This window comes from Panthera pardus, unplaced genomic scaffold, assembly GCF_024362965.1.
Source record: "Panthera pardus isolate Hobbes unplaced genomic scaffold, ASM2436296v1 HiC_scaffold_6, whole genome shotgun sequence".
Classification (NCBI taxonomy): Eukaryota; Metazoa; Chordata; class Mammalia; order Carnivora; family Felidae; genus Panthera; species Panthera pardus.
Genome location: NW_026526991.1, coordinates 82315909 through 82331045, shown reverse-complemented (window position 1 = coordinate 82331045; position 15137 = coordinate 82315909). Strand labels below are relative to the sequence as shown.

The following is a 15137-nucleotide window of genomic DNA, read 5'->3' as shown; positions in this document are numbered from 1 at the left end:
ATGGGTTTGAGCCCTGCGTCAGGCTCTGTGCTTACGGCTCAAAGCCTGGAGCCTGCTTCAGTTTCTGTGTCTCCCTCTCTCTCTGCCCTTCCCCTGTTCATGCTCTGTCTCTCTTTCTCTCTCAAAAATGAATAAACATTAAAAAAAATTGTTTTTAAATAGCCCTCCTACCTTCCAACCAATCCATCCTTGTTGGGAGAGAAAGAAAAGAAAAATTTCTATCAGCTAGCTGCCTGCATGCCACCTCAGGAAATAGCATGTCAAATTCCTGCTTTATCAAGATCCTCTTCCTGGCCTTCCTCTCATCCTCATTGATTGAGTGTGCCAGATTCTGTGCTAGGTGCTGGGCCTATAAAGAAGAAGTGAGACAGGATTCCATTGTACAGTAGGGGAGTAGGTCTAACAAATAACACAAAACAGGGTGGAAACCTCCAAAGAATCCTTTTGGTATGTTTAGAGAAGCTATCTGCTGAAGGAGCTGTCAACTTCACCAGCTCATTACCTTTTGTAGTTCATTTAAATAAAAAACTAGTTAAGTTCTTTGAATTTTTCCTGTTCTTTACAAAGCAGCTCTTTGACAGGTATTATCTGTCCCACCTAAATTCTTCTGCAAACTCACTGTGCCTCCAAAAGAGCCTTGTACTACTTTCTGAGCAGCAGTAAAGACAGCTTTGCAGAAAAAGCCCACTTCCTTTTCTGTTCTTCAGGTCTTTTTCCCTCCTAACATTTCCATCAGTTTGATGTTTTCTCAAACACCAGGCCACATGTGCTGTCCTGATCACGGAACCACACCAAGATCATGCTGTTTCTTTCTCAGTGCTTGCTTAATGTAACTCTTTAAGACGTCCCAGTATCACATTTGTCTGATGTGTGTTCTACAGGGAAACATAGCTTCTGTTAGCATGGTTATGTTTGTTCTTTATATGCATTTAACAGTGGCTTTTTTGGCCAACTCAGATTGGAATAATAGAGCTTCAGTTAGGACAACTAGATAATTTGATGAATGCTTGTTAAACTCTGCAGTTGATCTGAAAACAACTCTGGTGTGTAGGTTAAGTGTTAGCTAGGAGAGGGAGACCCTATCCAAGCAATCATTGGATAGCTTCTCTAGCAAAGTTTATGAAATGCATTTTTCAAACTTGTCTAAGCAAAAGTGATTGCTTGGCTGTTTAAAAACTAATTGATCATGTCTTTTGTCTTCTCCTTCTCCTCCTTTAACTCTTCTGATTTCCTGTGTGACATTTAATAACAAATCATAAGACTAACAAGGATGGATTTCAATTCCTGTGGTTTATGGATCAGTTTATTAGGCCAGAAAGGGAAGGTGCAGTAAAGAATGTGAACACTTACTGGGAGCAGCACGGGTTAGGAGAACTAACCTGGGATGGGAGTCTGGGAGAAAAAAGAAGGATCTTTCAAATCAGGTACACCTAAGTTCAAATCAGGGCTCTGCCATTTACTAGCCATGTGAATCTGGAAAGGTACCAGATCTTCTAAGGTCTTAGTGTCCTCATCTGTAAAATGGGGACTGTAGGATTTACCTTCCCAGTGTAGTGAACAGCTTCTGAATTATGCATTGAGTGTTGCCTGGCACTTATTTTCTGAGTGTCTACTATTCCTTCTTTAAAAGGCAGAAACTTGGTTCAGATCAAGTCACTTAATCTTTCTGAGCCTCCGCTTTGCCATCTGTATAATGGGAATTATAACATATTAACATGAAAAAGCTCAAAAAATTTTTAGTCATATGCAAGTATAATGACATTTCACAAAGGCTTCCTAAATATCCAGGATATGAACTCTGCTGTAGCTTTTTTTACATTTTTTTGGTGCTTCCAAAACATCTATTTGGTATTATTATTACTGTATATTAGTTATATCTCACAAATATTGCACAATTAGTGGAAAAAAACCCTTATCTTATTCACATTTATAATCCCTACTATATTTTAAATATATTAAGAGCTTGGTAGATGTTGATTATATAAATAATTCTCTGCTTTGCAAACTAATATAGCTTATAGCATCCTAATGGACTTACTTCACCTTTATTGTTTATGTAATAATTTTATTTTAACATTTTATATTAAATGTTAGAAACCTAAGATACTTTTCTTAATAACTGTATTTCTTGTAGTAGAACTGAATTATGTTCACAGATGCAGGATGTCTAGGAGTTTTGGTGTCAAAGAAGAAAAAAAAATTGTATGTTCCTACTCTCTTTTATTAGAAAAACTAAAAATTCAGGAGAATTTCAAATTTGCATAATATTTATAGTTTTAATTTATTTTGTGTATACAAAGAGATATCACTTATAAAAATGTGCTGTTGCAGTCTATTTATAATTGAATATTTATAGTTGAACAGTTGAATATTTAGATGGATTTTTCCCTTTTCAATAAAAAAATGTACTTTTTTAACTTTTTAGTGTCTTGAAGTCACAGAGTAGAGAGTAGCTTCCTCTAAAACCTTTAGAATTTTTCCTATATGACCTATAAGACTTGAACAACCAGAGCAGTAACCTCTTTTCTGACTGTTGTCCACTGATTATTCATTTGGTGGGCCTAGTTTAGAAGAAGGGAATATACCCAGCAATTAACCAGTAGTCATTAAGGGATAACCTACAAGCAAATGAAAGGCCTGCATGCTTCATTTCACCTATTAAAAAAAAAAAAAAAAAAAGGAAGGAAAGGAAAAAGGCAACATCTCTTGGAAAACTGGAATTTATTTTGCACTTGAGTTGTTCTTAATCATTCTATTTTGGTTTTGTTCAGTGTATAGGAATTGCGATAACCTGATATTGTGTTCATTTGTTATCAGTAATTTCCATTTGCATTCTTATAAACTGAATAAAGGCTGTGTAAGTGACAATAGATATATATTAGTTATCTATTGCTGCATAACAAGTTGCCTTGAACATAGGGATGTAAAACAATAAATGTTTGTTTTTTATCTCACTAGATTCTTTGGATCAGGAATCCAGGAATGTCCTAGGTGGGTGGCTCTGGCTCAGAATCTTACATGAGATTGCAGTCTAGACGTCATCTCATGTTATAAGTAGTCTGTGTGAAGGCTTTACTGGGGCTGAAAGATCTATTTCCAAGGTGGTTTGCTCACATGCCTGGCAAATTTGAGCTGGTTGTTGCCAGGAGACCTGTTTCTTACCATGTGGACCTTTCCATAGGGCTACTTGACCATCTGCATAACATGAGCAAATGATCAAAGGGCAGGATAGAAGCTGCATCATCTTTTGTGACCTAGCCTGGAAGTCACACATCATTTCCATGATACCCTTCTGGCTATACAAATTAACTCTCCTCATAGTTGGAGGAGAATACGCAAGGATATGAAGACCAGGAAGCAAGGATCTTTAGGGGCTATCTTAGGCACTGGCTACCAAACCAGGAGAATGTCTAATCTAATATGTGCAAGTGTCCAGTGAATATTCAAATAGCCTTAATTTTAATTTTATCAAAAATAATATAAATTGGGGTGTAGAGGTTTTCAGTTTTTACATCTTTTGCTCCAAATTGCATGTGTTGGTATACATTGGTTATTGGTTCATTTCAATTACTTATATAATAGATACCTATTTTCGAACATGTAGTCACAGGAGAATTCTAGGTAAAAGAAATCATTTAGCAAGGCAGGACTTTCATTGGTGATAAGCTCAGCACCACTGAATAACCTGTTGCCATTCTGTAAAACTCTGAATTCATCGAGCCCTCAACAGACATTTACTGAGCACCTCTTATGTGCTAGGCAACATGAATACAGGTAGCAATGCAAAATGTCTCTGTCCTCAAGGAAAGGCAAACATTTCATTATAATTATGCCAAATACTATAACAGAGGTACATACTACAGATGATGAGGTCAGTTGTTGAAGAACATGGGCTCTGAAGTCAATCTGCCTGAGTTCAATTTCCAGCTCTCTAATTTATTAGCTATCTGACCTTGGACCACTTATTCAACCTTTCTATTCTTTAGTTTTCTGATTATTCCCTTTTTACAACTTACCTTCCTCATAGGGTTGTAGGGATTTAGGAAACAGTACCAGTGAGTGCTCTTAGCCAGCCAGAATTCCTGGAATGATCAGTTTGGATGAGGGAAGATTTCCAGAGAATGTGAGATGATTGAGTTGTTTCTTGGAGGGTAAGTTGGAGTTTGGTCAGCACAGAAGATTGGTGGAGCCCAGGGATGAGATGCCAGCATGCAGTAGAGCTGGAGCCTGAGGAGCTGAGCAGGGGTAAGGCTGCGGCATGTCATGTGGTAGCTTCAAGGGAACGACTAGAAATGAGTTTAGACAGTGGCATGCAAGGATATGAAGTCTCAGGTGGAGCCCCAATACATTGTAAATTTTCTGAGATTATCTGTTTAAATCTCAAATTTCTTGCTGTCTTCAGATTGCTAGATCTTATGTCCATATTTATGGTTAGGAAGAAATTGTCACCATAATGACAGGCCAAACAAAAAATTTGGACTTTTTTGTGGAGGTTTTAAAAACAGTAGAATGATAGGCTTTGCTCTTTTATTTCTTTGTTTGTTTGTTTTTAAAGTGGTTTGGGCAATGGGTTGAGTAGTTAGGATGGTTATAGTAATCAATGGGGAGAGGGTTGAGGCCACGCAGGAGACTAGAGAGGTGAGTACAAGTATACCAGAACCTGGCCCTTCTTGTCAGGTTTGGCATTTCCCATAGGCATCCCAAGCACATTCCCGGGACCCGGGCAGGACTAGGACACTTCCCATCCTAATCTAAAGAACCTTGACTCATCCAGAATTTTGCAATTATAAAAATCTAAGAAGGAGAGATTTTAATGTTAGCGTATATCTAAGTATCATTTTGAATTACATATGAGGAAATAGGCACCATAATCTTCTTGGCCTTTAAATGTCTGGCTCTAGTCTTGATAACCTTATTTTATGGATAAAAGAGGATAATGATTATGTCAATTTTAGAAACTCCTTAACTGCCAACTTCCCACTTTCAAAAGTTTTTTTTTGAAAACAAAACTAAAAAGAGAGATGAGGCTTTAAAGAAGAAAAGATAGGTAAGAAATGAGATTTTTGATTTAGATAAATAAGAATCCCTTTGCCAACCAGGCTGACTTCCAGACAGCTTCTAGGCCCAAGGGTGGGAATTAGAGTGCTTAGTCTATTTAGCCTTTCTCACATGTCTTTTAATTCATCTTCCAATACTCTCTCCCAACAGGGCTGACCCTTCATTGCTTTTTGGATGACATGTTCCATGGACAGACTCTTTTACCAAGACACATGAGCCTCCAATTTGTGTCTTTCTTTTAGCTTCTTTAGGAGGTAGTTAGGTCTAGTTGAAGCCAGAAGGCTCTAACCCATCTAACATAAAATGATGAGACAGGAATTCTTTGATATCTAGTTTGCTTAAGGCTTATTTATTTTCATTAGAAAGAATTTTCATGTGAATGCTTCCCTCTTTTTCTTTTAAAACTTAGAAGCATGCACTAATGCACCTTTGCACTACAGCTATAACACTATTAAAAAATAATCCAGAAATGGATGGTATTTTATACATACAACTATTAAGTTGTATGAAATGTTAGTGTAGCAAACAGACTGAAAGACAGTGTTTCCATTCAGGGTTATATAGCCTTTCAGGGAGAACCCAGCTATGGAAGGGGAAAATTTTGAAGTAACTTATCCCTTCCTCAATTATGTTTGAAATTTATGTATTTTCTGATAGCTTGCATCATATTTGGGTTCATTTTCCTTACACTATTTCTAATTTGACATTTAATATTATTTCATAACTAAGAATTTAAGGATTGTAACTTTTTTGGTGATAGTTTTTATTCATGAAGTACTTTAGTGTGAAAAGAAAATGGTTGATGGAAGATGGTCTTGTTATTAAAGTAAACCTTTCTATAAATAAATGCAGAAACATCTGTTAAGGGCAGAGTCTGAATGTGGCAGACATCTGAATTGCGTCAATTCCCGCCTTGTGGCCAAATTTCTTAGGCTTTCTTTATAACTAATGGCAGAGTTTCACATTCTCACAGCATTAGGCAATAGAATGGGCAAAAGAACTGGTGCCAAGTTGCCCTCTTTCTTGGGTTACTAGTGGTAATAATTTATACTCCCTAAGGAAAAGTGTGGCATGTTTTTGTTTTTATTTTTGAAGACTGAAAACCTGAAATTTCTCCCTCAACATCACTTTTAGGTGCTGGCTTTTGGCAGTTTTCCAAATGTCTAACTGCTAAACTGCTCTCAATAAATTATTGTGGTGTTGCAGTCAGCTTTGGTCAGGAGAAAGAGGGCACAAAGTCTTTCCTAGAACACCATGGGCCCATCAAATGACCTTTTTGAGAAACAGCTGAGATTTCTTTTTCAATGGCACAAAAACGCTAATTGAGATCAAACAGAACACAAACCCACCCCACAAATACCGCAGTTCAAATGAGGAAGGGAGAAGGTTGGAGAGGGGAGGAAAAATTGTTCTTCGGAAAACTGTTTGAAGCTAAGGGCTTATGTAGTTTGTTCTTGGATAATTAGAAGTTAAAATGGGGTGATTTAGCATTTTTAAGATAAAAATTAGCCAGGACTGTAAGAACACTGTGTACCTTTTCAGGTGCCTGTGTAGTTCCTCCTAGAATACCTGTCTGGTGCTCCACTCTTCCTCAAGACTACCTCGACACTCCTCCCACTTGGGGACTCCAGCGCCCTAAGGTGAGTCTGAAAATTTGTACTCCTTTCATATATCCTAGAAAAATATCACTTAAAGTGACATTTTAAAAACAATTTTTCAAAATTTGGGGAGACTTTCAGAGGTTGTGTTCACTGGTGAACTCCTAAGAATCATTACTTATAAGTCCTGTATTTAGATAAGTATAAAGGGTAGTTAGCACTAGTATTTCCTTGCCAGTGTACCATAAATCCTAGGTCCAAGTTTGGGGTGACACTACTAGCATTATGAACCATGCTTTAGATTTCAAACGTGGAGTCAAGCAAATTTTTTGCAGGTTGGTGTGTCACCACTTAGGCTTTCTGAGCGTTATTCTTCTCGTGCTTTAAATTGGCAGCTTCTTTTATTTATTTATTCATTTTTATTTTCAGTTTTTATTTTAATTTCAGTTAGTTAGCATTCAGTGTTATATTAGTTTGGGAGGCACAACATAGTAATTCAACACTTCCGTACTTCACCCTGTGCTCTTCAAGACACGTGCACTCTTTAATCCCCATCACCTATTTCACCTGTCCCCCCATCCTCCTCCCCTCTGGTGACCATCAGTTTGTTCTCTATAGTCTGTTTCTTACTTTGTCTCTCTCTCTCTCTCTCTCTCTCTCTCTCTCTCTCTCTGTCTCTCTCATATATTTTCCCTTTGCTTGTTTGTATTGTTTCTTAAATTCCACATATGAATAAAATCATAGGGTATTTGTCTTTCTCTGACTGATTTACTTCATTAGCATAATACTCTGTGGCTCTGTGCATGTTGTCACAAATAGCAAGATTTCATTCTTTTCTGTGGCTGAATAATAGTCTGTTTGTGTGTGTGTGTACACACATTTTATATATACACACACATGCCCACCACACCTTCTTTATCCATTCATTAATCAATGGCCTGTTTTAAAGCAGAGAAGTATTTCTAACAGTGAAGATTAGAAGGTCTTGATAAGTTTGAAATAGCTTATAGTTTGAGCTTCCATCTCTTAAGTACTGTAATTGTCTTCATTAAAGGGGGTTCACAAAGTCTCTTAAAGTGAGAATATACAACTAAATTAATTTTCACTTGCTTTTTGTGTGCTTGATGTGTATCACCTCTTGAAACAAAGTGATTCATTGGTCTCAGAAGGGAAAATAATTTGACCTTGTTTGTAGTATGTGAATCACTTGTGAATAAATTGTCCACATTTTACAAGGTGAATTAACTCTTTAAGGGCACCAGCCAGCATGTTGTTTCATAAATTCCTTAGTCTCTTATTTTGCAAAAGTTACGTGCTTGCTTTTTTGCCTTAATGATGTATCTTCAAAGGTGTTAACATAAATTAATTCATCCCTGAAATAAAAATAACCTTAGAGAGTTGTAGTAATTGCTAGAATATTTGGAGGGAAATGATTTCCTAAAGCCACAAGTCCTTATCCTCACTGGTTCAGTTTTTCTCCTACAGACTCTCGCATTGCTTGTGGCATTAGCAAAATCCATGACAAGCAGGCCACACGTGCTGAAAGTAAAAGATAGTCAGATTCTCATTGGACAATTTTGTTATATCCATATCAGAAGCTGAAAAATTCTAGTTTAGCCCTGCTATTTGTCATGTGATCTAAAGAAGAAAAGTATAAGGAATAAAATGTATTATGTAGTCTAACTTACTACAGTTCTCTCCATAATTATGTTACCACTTAAATTTTAGGTTTAGCTTTCATCACTGATGAAGCTATTCTGTAAATCTTTCTTTTATTTACATTAATTATGTTTTGTTTGGGAGGATTTATATATAAATTATAGGAAGAGGAACTGTGGTTCAGATTTAATGTTTAGATATTGTGTACACTTGGGTTTGAATGCTTCAGTTATTTTGTTTCTTTTAGAACGCTGGTAGTTATACATGTAGAAGATGTAGGACTTGATTCAACTTTGCAGATAAAGAGTTAATTTTTTGCTATTTCTTCTCAAATGCTTACTATGCTAGGAATTAACAGTCTTTGATTTTTGACTTCAAGTGCAAAAAGATTCCCTTAGCATACTGCCTTGTTTTCTTTTTTCAAATGAAGTTTTATCTGTTTTAAATAAATGAGGGGTTTCTGGATGTGTTATAGTAATACATAAAACTTTTTTGCCCTTGCTGGCTGCTGAAGTAAACCAGTTTACTCATAGAAAGAGGGTATCTGAGTTCCCTAAGCCTTTCTGAATGTAGCATCTTTCTGGCAACAAAACCAGCTTTGAATTTTCAGTATTGCTACACTGTGAAACTACCTTAAATATTTTTTTATGGAGTGACTTTAAATTTTTAATGTCTTGCAATCAGACTATTTCTACTAAATTACATTTTCTCCACAATGATGTAGTTTCTCGTGAGCCATTATTCTTTTAGGGAATGATAGAGAATAATTCACATTTTATTTATCACAAGGCATCTTTCCTAGGTTTTAACTTTGAGGCTGTGTAAGAAGAAACTTTAAAACTCATATTTTATGTAAAAAAGACAGATTATGTAAAACAGAATAAGACATTACAGATAATTTATTTGCTTCTCTTTCTGTTCCAGATAAGACTGCATTCTTCTCCCATCCCCCTTTTCTGGTACCTTCCTGGAAAAAGCATTAATGGAGGGAAAAGAATGATAAACAGGACTTAGCTCTATAATCTTCTTTCAAAACTGCCCTGTAAATAATTTCCTATAGTTTCTGTAATGAAGCTTATGGTGGTAATATTTTGTGCCTCTGGTAGTGGGGAATAGTTTCAAAATACCCTCAACATTTTACATTTTAAGCTGTGTGTGTGTGTGTGTGTGTGTGTGTGTGTGTGTGTGTTCATGTTTTCAGGTTAGGTTTTCTGTCCCACGTAGATTTAGTGGAATTTATTTTTTATATGCTTATACTTGGTTTTAACGGTTTAGGTGGGGGCATTTCTAAATAAAACTTGTTAAAGAGATGTTTATTGTTGTTACAGGTAATTTATGCACGCAGAGTTTAGGAGACTTGAAATGATCTTTTGGGAAAAAAAAAAAAACTTGGTAGAAGAAGGGGGGACATTTTCTGTAATTTAAGTTGTCATAGTAACTTGCATCAAGACCGATACTTGGAATCCAGGCCTGAAGAATTTCAGTGACAATAAACATTCCAGTTGCATTCATCATTTTTTCCCCCTCTGAGAAAAGAGCCATCAATTGTGATCTAATTATTCGCTTTCTGTTTTTAGAAGATGAGTAGCAGCTTGCATTTTTTAACACTTTGAAACTTCCCTGGTAGAGTAGAAATGAAAAGTTAGCTGTTTATATTTAAACTTGGCATTTTCTGGTAATGTATCTCAAACTAACCATTTCGGATGACAAGATAGGTTCAATATAATGGTTACTTAATGAAATATGAAAAGAAAAAGAGAAGTTGATGAGGATTTGAACACATTGCCACACACATTTGTTAACATGCAAATTTTAATATTAAGAGTATTGGAAAATGGTTTTCATGGAACTCTGATCTAGGAATGTTAGGATTTTCCTAATATCAGATTTTTAATATATTTATGGCATCTTGTATTCTTAAGCATGAATGTATTTAAATAAAAAGGAGGAGATATCATTTTTATTAGCAGAATAAGTTTACTTTGAGAAATTTGTATCCAGGCATTATTGTTAGATATGCTGTCTTTCACAAAGGACGGTACAATGTTGTTTTTAAAGAGAAAGCTTTTGGGGCGCCTGGGTGGCTCAGTCGGTTAAGCAGCCGACTTCAGCTCAGGTCACGATCTCGCGGTCCGTGAGTTCGAGCCCCGTGTCGGGCTCTGTGCTGACTGCTCAGAGCCTGGAGCCTGTTTCAGATTCTGTGTCTCCCTCTCTCTCTGACCCTCCCCCGTTCATGCTCTGTCTCTCTCTGTCTCAAAAATAAATAAACATTAAAATAAATAAATAAATAAATAAATAAAGAGAAAGCTTTTTTAGGTTTTGCTTCACTCTTGCCTTCTGCAAGATACTGATGACTAACCGACCCATAATTTAGAGTTAGAAACATTCTCCTTAAGCAAGGAACATTAGGAGAAATAAGGAGATAAAGGTGTATGTGTCCATTCATTTTAGGAAACTTGGAAAATAAATGGGAAGAGTTTGTAGCTAGTCTAATAGTAAAAAATAATATACAAAATTAGCAGCTGTTGAATATAACTGTAGTCATCTGTAGATAAAAGTGGTAATACTTTTGTAGAAACTTTTCCACATATGTATGAGAATCTGAATCAAATGGGCAATCTTTTAAAAAACATAAATCAACAAAATTGAGTTTTAAAAATATAAGGTAGATGTAGAAAACCTAAATAAACCTACATAATTTACTGGAAATTGTGAAGGAAAATATAATCACCTATTATCTCACTGTTTAGAGATATTTACTGTACGTATTTTATGGAAAGTATCTGAAGTTATGTGCTATAAACAAATTAAGGATCAAGTTATCAATAGCCAAAATACTAGTAATGGTGAAACACACAATTTTATCTCCTATTAGAATTAGCAGCTTACTTGCTGTCATCATTACTATCTAAAATAGCTCTGAAATATTTAGCCAGTATATTAAGAACAGAAAAAGAGAATTATTGAAAAGGACAGAATTATTTGTAGATAATAAAAAATGCCCAAGATATTTAATATAGTAAAATTCCATTATAAATAATGTAAATATCATGATTTATATAGTAGTAATAACCGGTACAAAAATAGAGAAAAAAGAGTCTGTTCATAGTAGCAACAAAAATTTATGCTGGGGATTAAACTTTGTAAGAAATGCGAATGGCCATGGGCGGGAAACTATTAAACTTTATTCTGAAGATGCAGAGACTCAATGTATCTGAAATTCTAGAAAAGAGGCTTTTAGCAAAGCATTAGTTCTCATATATTTAAAACAATTGCTCATTTAAAAAAAAGTAATACAGTTAAGTTTAAAACGTATAGAAAGGTATAAAATGAAAAACAAGATTCCTTTCTTCCTCATTGTGTTTCTTCTATCTAAAGGAACCATTGTTAACAGTTTCTTGGGTATCTTTGCAGAAAATGTGCATACAACATTTATTTATGCCTTTTTAAACTTACAGCAATAAGTAATAGTGTGTGTGTGTGTGTGTGTGTGTGTGTATTACACGAGATTCTTTACAGGTTGACTTCTTTAATTACAAGAATAATCTTAAAGGCAGATATTATTATCACACTGCTCATTGAATTGGTGGGAGTTCAGTAAATATGGTTAGTGTGCATTCTTCCATTTGGCTGAGTTTATAAAAATAAGGTTAGTATGGAATTACCTGGTATACTCGAGACTCTGATGGAGTCTACTTCTGATTGCACCTATGACTATCATTCTCTGTGATCTGGTTTCTATCCCTACAAATTGAAATGGTGCCTATATCTGCCTGAATGTGGTAGAAAGAATACAAAAATTAAACAGGGCCAAAATACAAAATCATTTTTTGTTCTTAAGGTATTACTAAGATAATACTCAAGAAATAATGATACCATAACACTTTTTTTCTTTTAAGTTTATTTATTTTGAGAGAGAGAGAGTGCGCAAGAGCATGAGCAGGGGAGGGGCAGAGGCTTGGAACTGTGAGATCATGACTCCAACCCTTAACCAACTGCTACCCAGTCATCCTCCATAACACTCTTTCTAATTTTACAAAGGCAATTCCTTTTATATAAAGCAGACCTCATGAAAGTTATAAAGTAGAATAGGATGGAGTCCATATTTTCTGCTGTCAGGAATATATAGTCTCACCAACTTAAGCAGGTTCACACCAGATGGGAAAAACATAGTTTTTAGTTTTTATTGCTAAGCGATACCATGTTATAGCAATTCTTGAACTCTTGAACTTGCACGCTCTCTCTCTTTCCCTCTTCCTTTCTCTCACATTTTAGCCAGGGTATACTTGGCTCCTTAGAAATTTAGGGAAACTTGTCTTAAATCTCCAGTTTCAAAGCTTATAAAAGTGTCCCCATGATCTTGATAGGTCTCAAGGCTTCGTGTCTCCAGTGAGAATCCCCTCATCTGTCTTTGACTTGACTCTATGGATAGTCTTCATTTTGTCCAGGGTTAAGCCTTTCTTTTTTAGTGGATTCTCTGAGAACACAGCACAACACAACACATGCACACCACTTAGTAGAACCTACCAAAGATCTGGGACTTAGAGGAAAGAGATTCACATTGGGGGAAGGGCAATCTTGATAGTCTTCCTAGACTCTGGCTTCAACCTCATCCCTTCTTAAGATGCCTCAAAAACCTACAAAAACTGCCACGTGTCATCTGGACTCATCTGTCAGGGTACAAGTCAGCTTATCCCATTATTAATTGTGTGACCTTGACTGATTAGTCTTTAAAATCCAGTTTTCTTACTCGGATGTTAGGTAAGATTAAGTTATGCAGTTGATCCTTAATGTGCTGTGTTTAGGGGTGCCAGCCCCCATGCAGTTGAAAATCCACATATAACTTCTGACTTCTCCAGAACTACTGGGAGCCTTGATAACATAAACAATCAACACACATTTTGTATTTTATATGTGTTATCTGCTATATTTGTACAATAAAGTAAGCTAGAGTAAAGTAAATGTTAAGAAAATCCTAAGGAAGAGAAAATGCATTTATATAGTACTATACTGTATTTACTGGGAAAAAAAATACACATAAAAGTGGACCCACACAATTCAAACTTGTGTTGTTCAAGGGTTAACTGTGAATGTAAAGGTCTCAGCATGTACAAAATTCAGTGTATTATAATTATCACCAATTTTATTGAAAGAGTACTGTTTTCCCCAAATGCTTCGATCTTGTTTCAGACTTAGGCTAGATATATTTTTATATAAGCAGATGTTCACCCTTCTGTACTTATGGAAACTATGTAATTGTTCAAACCAGACACTTTGGAGACTGAAACGTGGCATTATTGTTAATTATGCTGGGATAACCATGTAAACTGTAAACCAGGATGAGTGGTCACTCAGCATGCCTCATTTGTGGTGCATGCTCAGAGAACACAGGTCATTGTCATTGAGTGAGACAATGAGGATATAGGACAAGTGAGGTCACATTCATCTTTTTGAGCTTTAGTTCCTTACTCATTAAACTGAGATTAACAATAACTAGCTCACAGAGTGACTAGAAAGATTAAATGAAGTTGTAGTCTGATAAAACATTGTATATATGTGGAAATTGGACACCTGTTAATTCCCTTCTGTGTCTCTGCAAATTACCTTAGTTGTGCTGATGGGTAAGTTTGTGTATAGCTGTGTTATTACGTACTTAACCTTGATGTATCTTTATAGTTCATTCCACTGGAAATTGTAGGTGGTAGTCATAACCAAGTGCACATGTGGTTCCTCAGTTTCCTGTGGAGAGTTGGTCTATATTGCTTCAATTAATCACTTTTTAACACTGAAAGCATGAATTGTAGTGTTCAGGAACCACACCCACTTTCCCTATAAATTCTCCTGTGGTATGCTTTTTTTCTTATGTGCTTTCCTATTTTTTGGATGAACATAATCTAAATAGGGGGATTTTTTTCTTAAATGTTTCAGGTATGAATATTTATTTGCATTTAATACACGGTGAGAATCAAAGGCACTTGTTTTTGCACATCAGTCGTAGAGATGTATTTCTTCCTTGGGAAAAAAAATCTAGCCGAAACCTTAAAAATTAATAGTATAATTGGTAATATACATACCAAGTTTGATTTTCTTATCATTTACAAATAAATTTTAATAACACAAAACTGGAAGAAGTAATAGACCTCAAGGTTTGGGCCTTTTGCAAAATGATCACAGCATTTTCACCATTATTTTTCATAGTTGTTGTCTTCATTAGCAAATCCATATTCAGACTTGGTGGTATTTCCCGGTCTTTAGGCTTACAGAGAGTCTGTGGAGGACAGACAGGTGGTAAATGATTTTAGTCCTGTCATAAATTACACTTTTGTGGAATGAAGAAGGTGCTATGGGAGCACATGGAAAGTACTTTGTGCAAAGGTTTAGGAAGGCTGTTTGTGGCTACCATTTAAGTTAAGTGTTTAAAGGTAAGTAGGTCTTTAAGGAGTGGGGAGAAAGCCTTTGAAAATGGCCTGGGAAATAGCATATGCAAAGCCTAGAAAGGCATATAAGGAGCATGATGTGTTTGGGAATTAACAAGTATAACTAGGTGTGAATACGAATGTGGATGCCAAGGAGATGACCAATTTAAAAAAAAGGAATTCTTATTCTAAATGATAGCCCTTTTCTAGGGCTCTGGGCTTTATTGTAATTGAAAGAATCAATATTGTAAGTAGATAAAGTTCTAGTTGGAAAAGTAGTAGAAGTGTTAATGACTTAGAACAACCTAAACTATAGCTGTCTCTGTAAGGAGAAAAATTACTTTCTTTATTCTTGATGGTTTTTCTATAATCTCAAGAAATTAAATATTTACAATATCCTCATTCT

At 35.6% G+C, this 15137-nt stretch overlaps 1 protein-coding gene across 1 annotated transcript in view; it reads left to right on the top strand.

Moving 5' to 3' along the window:
* The window catches only part of RASSF8 (Ras association domain family member 8), a 128987-nt gene that overhangs the window by 30306 nt on the left and 83544 nt on the right, over window positions 1–15137 (top strand). The window lies entirely within an intron of this gene.